The sequence below is a fragment of the Vombatus ursinus genome, unplaced genomic scaffold (assembly GCF_900497805.2).
Source record: "Vombatus ursinus unplaced genomic scaffold, bare-nosed wombat genome assembly UNPS02014812.1, whole genome shotgun sequence".
In the NCBI taxonomy this organism is placed as follows: domain Eukaryota; kingdom Metazoa; phylum Chordata; class Mammalia; order Diprotodontia; family Vombatidae; genus Vombatus; species Vombatus ursinus.
In genome coordinates, this window is record NW_020954590.1 from 74,071,777 (window position 1) to 74,078,919 (window position 7,143).

The following is a 7,143-nucleotide window of genomic DNA, read 5'->3' on the forward strand; positions in this document are numbered from 1 at the left end:
AAAGGAGCAGACAGATATAATTCTAGCCTCTGAGAAGAGCAGATCAGCCTCTGGCCCCAACCACCTGCTGCCTTTCCTAGGAGGATTTTACAGTTAAGGAAACTGAGGCAAACTGTGGTTAAATGACTTACCCAGCATCACATAGCTAATAAAGCCTGAAGTCAGATTTGAACTCAGGTCTTTGTAACTCCAGGCCTAGGTCTTTATTCACTGGGCCACCTAGCTGATTCTAATATAAGGACTGCTTCAAAGAAGCAAACCATAAAATACTCCCTAAATAAATTTATAAATATAATGCAATACTGACAAAGTGACCATTGATTTATTTACATAAATATATACATTAATAAATGGATGTGTAATCAAAACAAACAGACAAGAATTTCAAGGGCTAATTTGAAGAAGAATAAAAGGAGATGAAGGTTGGCTTTCTCCTCCAATTTATAAAATACAGTCTCATTCAAGCAACTTAATGCTTGAAGAAAATATGGGGGGAAAATGCCAGTTGAATAGAATAGAAAACCCAGAAATAGAATCAAATACATAAAAAAGTAGTGCTTGATAAATCTGTACACAACACAAATTGGGAAATGGGTTCATTATTGAATAAGTGTTGCTTGGGAAAATGGCTAGCAATATGGCAAAAAATTAAATTTAGATTCCCTTCTCACACCAAATACAATAATAAATTCCAGATGGATTATTGAATTAAACATAAAGTAAATGAACTATAAAAATTTAGAAGAAAAAAATTGTTGACTTTTAAAGTTTTAACTTTAATCAAATAAATTACTAGGATGAAGTATATGAATTTAATTACATAAATTTAACTTTTAGAAAACCACAAATAATTCAATCAAGACACAAAGAAAATATGAGATTAGTTTTTAAATTGCAGCATATGTAACAGAGGGAAATTTAACATTCATTTAGTGGTAATCACTTACTAAGTTTCTACTATGTGCCAGGTATCATGTTAAGCACTAGGGATATAGATACAAAAATTAGTCCTACTGACCATCAAGGGGTTCATTTTTTATTGGAAGCAAATGCCATGACACATATAAATAAATGAAAACCACATGCAAAGTAAAAACCAAGTGATTTTTTTTTTTTAGGAGAGGGCAACAGTACCTGGAAAGATCAGGAAAGAAGTTAGGTAGAACTGAGCTTTCAAGGAAGCCAAAAATTCTAAGAGGAGGAAGTATGGAGGGAGGCACAGAGGATCATTTATACAAAAGCACAGAGACTAGAGAAGGAGTGTCCTCTATGAAGAGCTTAAAGTGGTCTAGTTTATCCATAATATAGCATGTATGAAATGGAATATAGCATGTATAACACCTGACAAGGCAGTTAGATTTTGAGGAATTTTCCATGACAAACAGATGAGTCTATATTTAATGCTGAAGGTAACAGTAATGGAAGCTTCTTGAGCAATGGAGTAAAAATGCGAAGCCCGTATTTGAAGAACATCACTAGCAGCAGTATGAAGGATGAACTACAAAGAAGAGAGATTTGATTGAAGAACAATTATGAAATCCAGGTAAAAGGTACCATGAGACACCCAATCTTCAATGGATATTTGCTAATGCAAGAACAATCTAAATGGAGTTCCAAGCTCAAAAACAATGGGAGAAACAGGCTTAGTTGAAAAAGAAAGAAAACAGTCGTATGAGCCCCAAATCAAAGAGTAGCTCCCAAAAGATATTAAGCAGGAAGAAATAGATACCTGACCTGTTCTCTCCTTTGACACTGTCACCGCTGATCACTTCCAAATAAATCTTCCTAAAGCATGATTCTAACCATATCACCCCTTTATTCAGTAAACTCTAGTGCCTAACACTTCCAGGATCAAACATCAAATCCTCTTTTTGGCATTCAAAGCCTTTCATAATCTGTCCTGCCTTCTACTTTCCAGTCTTCTTAGACTTTACACAGCATCCCTCATCCCCATGCACCCATATTCTACAGTCCAGTGACACTAGCTTCGTTGTTGTTCCTCTCACAAGACACTACATCTCCTTACTCTGGGCATTTTCACTTACTGTTCTCCAGGCCTGGAATTCCCTCCCTCTTTATCTCTGTCTCCTGGCTTCTCAGACTTTCTTCAAGTCTCAGTTAATATTCCACTTTCTATAGGAGGCCTTTCCTGATCACCATTAATTCTAGCACCTTCCCGCCCTCTCTTGATTATCTCCAGTTTATCCTGTATATATCTGACTTGTACATGGTTGTTTGCATATTGTCTCTCTGATTGGACTATGAGCTCCTTGAGAGAAAGGCCTGTTTTGTTTTTGTTTTTGTTTTTGTCTTTCTTTGTATCCTAGGTGCTTAGCACAGTGCCTGGCATGGTAAGTACTTAATAAATGTGCATCCACTGTCTTACTGGTATAAGGAACTCCCATTTAAGGAAAATCTTTCTACAAATTCAGGTTGGCACCTTTGAAATTTATAGTCTTAGATAATTAGTTGCCTATAATAAAGAGAGGTTTAGTGACTTACCCAGAATCTAATAGACCATTTGGATTAAAGTGGGGACTTGAACTGAAGTCTTCCTCAGGCCAATTCTTTACCCCTTATGCCATACTGCTTCTGGTATCAAGGTCATATACAGTCTATATCTATCTGTCTATTAATAACTGGTGGGTAAACCCTTCTTAGGTGTTTCAGTTGACTTTCTGTTACCTTTTTTCATTCTGATGAACAAGGCAAAGGAGTTCAACTGATTCTCAAATGAGAAAGAGGTGGGTCTGGACAAGATAAGGTGAATGTTCACCCATCATATTCTTCCTATCACCTTCTAGAGATGAAAATCTACACATACAAGATCTAAAATCTTGCTAGTTCCTTATACTCAGGAAAATAATTTTCTTAGAATAATTTTCTTCAACAAGAAAAGGTCTCAAATTTCCTACAAACATTTGCTACCATCTTGGTCCAGTAGAATCCACTTTATGCTAGTTCTAAATTTCTCTCTGACTCATGGCCAAAGTCATTTATATACTTTCACAGCCATAAAGCAAGATGACTATAGCAGCAGCAACTGCTTCCTGGTGAAATGTATGGAGTCAATTGTGGTCATTTAGCTATCTTCTCAAAATCAGGGTACCTTCTGTCTCTAAGGATTATACTTTTATTTTTGGAATAGTCTTTAATGATAAAGCAGTTTATACCACCAGTAGACAAAAGAAAATGAAAGTAAGGAAGATTGCTCCAAAAATATCAAATGTGCATCCACTGATGCTATACATACTCTAAAATGGAATTGCTCAACATCCAGCTGCATTTAGTGGCCTGGGTCCATTTGGATCATGGATTGCCTTTACCCATAAATGGGTATGCCATTGCTTCAATCACATTACTAATGGAATAGGACAGCTGGATCACATTCATCTTCCCTGACTGATAGCTCACAATGAAATCATAATTGGCCAGTCCCACTACCCATAACTGGAAGGAAACATTCAGCTTGGCACTGGTCATAATGTGTCAGTAGATTATTATCAGTTTACACTTAAAATGGAGTTTCATTCACATAATCTCAAAATTTTTCAGTGACAATTCATTTCGAAACCAAGAATTCCAAAGTGTACAGAACAATGTATCTGCCAGTAAGTCATCTCCTGGCAAATTCCAGGCCTCTTGTGCCCATTACTTTCTTGATATAAAATTGCTCTCTACTATTATAGACAGGCATCTGTACATAATTCAAAGCACTTGCTTGGATCTATATTACCCAGTACTGGTGCATTATCAGGCTGTTGACTAAGTCTCTCCATTGGTTATGTTTCTTGTCCCAATAACTTCCAAATGCTGTCAGAAGGTTTAGATTGGATTTCTCCCTTTATCCCTTTAGTTCTTCAAAATCATATCCTACCCACTTGTGAGTTTATTGAAAAACTTAATGGTGATCATTCTTCAGAAATTTTTATAGCCACCACAGGATCCTAGAAAAGTTTTTAGCTCTCAAAAATCCTTTAGATGTCTTCTGATAAAGCCTTCAATCTTTTCAGTACTCACTCCCCATTGAGGCATGATTTGCCCATCAACATGGCAGAAGCTCTGTAGGCCTTACACTTGTAAATTGATTCTATGAAAAATAAACGTGGAAGCATTATCTGATATTCTGAATAGCCAGGAATAATCTGAGTAGCCAGGGATTGGCAAATAGTAGAATAAACTACATTATGTGATATTAAACTATGTAACACAATAATTCAATTCCATTAAAATGATAAATATGAAGAATGTAAAGAAAATTGGAAAGTCTTGTGAAGTACTGTGAAAGAAAATAGAATGAGAAGGGCAATATACACTCTACCTTCTACACTTCAATCTATCTATGATCTCATCAATAATGCTGACACATCTTTTAATGGTGCAGATGGTGATCTGAAGAGAATCACAATAGCTTAAACCCTGAGCTTGAGCTAGAAGTGTCTCTAGAGGCCATCCTGTGCAACCCCCTAATTTTTACAGATGAGGAAATTTAGGTCAAGAGAGGTTAAGTGACCTTCCTAAGGTCGCAAAAGTATTAAACTGAGATGGAATTTGAATCCCGCTCCTATAACTCGTCAGTGCTCTTTCCAAATTACTCGTGATTTCTTATTTTGTGCAACTCTCCTCCATTTCTTCTTCCACAGGGGGTCTACCCTACATACTGGAGGCCTTCTCTAGGTCTCTTAGCATCGCCTGGGTATCAGTTTAAAAAAAGAAGGGTCAGGCCATTTAAAACACTGAGCAATGTTCCAAAGGTAATACACACAACCTTCCTCCTTATGTTTCATTCCAGATCCTTCCTTTTCATTTGTTGTCTATTTTCAGTATCTGTCTAAGACAGTAGATCTATTCCATGGGTTGTCCATCCAAATGCTTATCATTGTTTGGATAAAAGTACGCACTTAATGTTTTTCTACATGGGTAATTAGGCTGAATTCCTTGCATGAATAATCTACATATGTATAGAGGACATGCTAGTTGAAAGGAACCAGCATGCTTTCACAAGCAATATTTTCCAGTCAGTGATGTGTTCAGTCATGCAAATGCCAAATGGTACAGGAAATACAAGATTCCACTGTGATTTTTCTTTGCTGAATATAAAAAGTATTTGATTTAGTACCACAAAACACCCCCCTAAAGATATTCCTCTAACAAAGTATCTTCTATGAGAATGTCAAATTTCTACAAGAAACCTTGGAGACAGCTAGATGGTACAGTGCATAGAGGTCTGACCTTGGAGTCAGGAAGAATTGAATTCAAATCTGGCCTCAGACACTTGACGCCAGCTATGTGACCTTGGGCAAGTCACTTAACCCCAATTGCCTTGCCAAAAAGCAAAAAAAACAAAAATGAAATCTTGAAAGACAGACTAAAAAAAAAAAGAAATCCTTGTGCAATGACCCTCTCAGATGCAAGGTCATCAAAACTGTTTGCCATGTTATGAAAGATATACGGCAAAGACCAAGGATGAGAGGAATTCCCTGTGGACGAAGAAGTCCTCCACTTTTTTGTTTCAAAGTGACATCATGATAATTGTATCAAGTCCAAGAACACTGTAAAACTTCCTTTCTGAAGTATACAATCAATCAAAAGAGTTCAACCTATGTATACATGCTGACTATAACCATATGTGTGTATATGTTATGCACATGTGTGTATATGTATATATATTATAGATAAAGACATAAAGGAACATATTCATAAATGTAAAGATGAGTAAACAAGTAATAAACAGAAGGGGATATGAAGGAAGTAACTAATAAACTACTATGAACAGATCGTATCAAAAATTCATTTTTAAGATGACCTGGGTTCTAATCCCAGACACAGCATAACTAGCAATTTTGTTGCCCAGCCCTAGTACCATTAAGGATTCTTTCAGATCAGCTTTGTAAGTCATTATATGAATATAATATAAGAAACATTTAAGAGAAATAAGGAGGCAACCAGGTGGTGTAGCGAATAGGGCATTCCAAGAATAGGCCCTGGAGTCAGGAGGACCTGAATTCAAATCCAGCCTCAGACACTTACTAGAAGTGTGGCCCTAGGCAAGTCAGTTAACACTGATTGCCTCCAAAGTTTTTTTAAAAATAATGTATATTAAAAAGACAAATAAGAAGCAATGTTGCATCAAAGATAAAGACCAATCTCAACACCAAAAAGGCCTGGCTTCAAGTCCCACCTCTGATATAAACTGGCTATGTGATTTTCCCATGCTCCAGGCAACTCTGAAAGTTTCTAAGTTTCAAAGAGGTAGAAGTTTCCTTCCCTGGAAGTGCCTTCAACCAATTAAATAATGGGACAAGTCCCTGTGTCTATCCTTCAGTTGAGTAGAAGGAAGGACTAATTGATTAGTAGATAACAGGTGGAATTTACTACAAATACTCTCAATCTGCTAGCTTTCTTTATTTTAACTAATTATTTATTTTTTTTATTGTGGGAGAGCCAGGGAAACAGCTAGTCTTTTATTGGAGGGAAGAAAACATTACAACACATCTCAAGAAAACCAGTCCAGGGACTCAGTGGCTAAACTGGTGGGGTACCAGCTTGTAATGGGTTCCACAGTTAGGGCAACGGTATGTCTTGCCTTTGTGAAGCCAGAACCAGATGACTGCATTGTTGTCCTCTTCACAGACACAGCCCACTATTCGCTTGTCAGTGATGGAAGGGACCAGGCTGGGTTCCTCCTTAGTCCCTGGAGCTGCCTTTGGGGCTAGGACATTGTATGGATCCAAATCATCCCTTGCAGCCATCATAATCTCTCTCTCCAAGCCAGTAGCCTGCTCCTCATCAGAAGGGATACCTCCTCCAGTCGCCATGGAGTGAGCGGCCACCCGAGCAGGGCCAAAGGCCCTCAGGGCCTGGACCGCTAGCGCCCAGGTACCCCGCAGTTACTTTGAAGCCATCGCCTTAACTAATTATTTTTCACTAAGTTCTACCAAACTACTGAAAGGCAGTGTGCATTAAAGTGGATTCTCTAAGTTTCAGTACATTGGAACAAAGCCCTATGTCCATTGCACTAGGTATGGCTCTGATCCCAGTTCAGCTTCTTGCTGAATGGGTGATCTTGGATCCCGTTCCCACTCTGAACCTCAGTTTCCTCATCCCTAAAATAGGGCTTTCACTAAGTGACCTCTCAAATAT

At 37.7% G+C, this 7,143-nt stretch overlaps 1 pseudogene; it reads right to left on the minus strand.

Annotated features, from left to right (window-relative positions):
* Window positions 1–6,518: 6,518 nt before the first annotated feature.
* On the minus strand, window positions 6,519–6,905 carry LOC114053717 (annotated as a pseudogene).
* Window positions 6,906–7,143: the final 238 nt, after the last annotated feature.